Here is a 257-nt window from a genome sequence, read left to right on the forward strand (position 1 = left end):
TGTGGCAGGCTTGCAAAGCCAGAGAGAAAACCATATAAACTGCAAACCAAAAGGATATGCAGTTACAGCTTGTTCTGGTTTGTGCTACCATGGGACAAACTTTTCAGACAATTTTCCTTCTGAGGAATACGCAGACACGTTATGCTTACTTCCCTTGTGCCAAACCATATGCTTCCCCCCCACCACACTGCCGGAGGTGCTGCTTGGCCAGTAGTTCTGCAAAGTTCTTCTTGAAAGCAATCCTGGAAAAGCCAACA

This window comes from Apaloderma vittatum, unplaced genomic scaffold (assembly GCF_000703405.1).
Source record: "Apaloderma vittatum isolate BGI_N311 unplaced genomic scaffold, ASM70340v1 scaffold3818, whole genome shotgun sequence".
Classification (NCBI taxonomy): Eukaryota; Metazoa; Chordata; class Aves; order Trogoniformes; family Trogonidae; genus Apaloderma; species Apaloderma vittatum.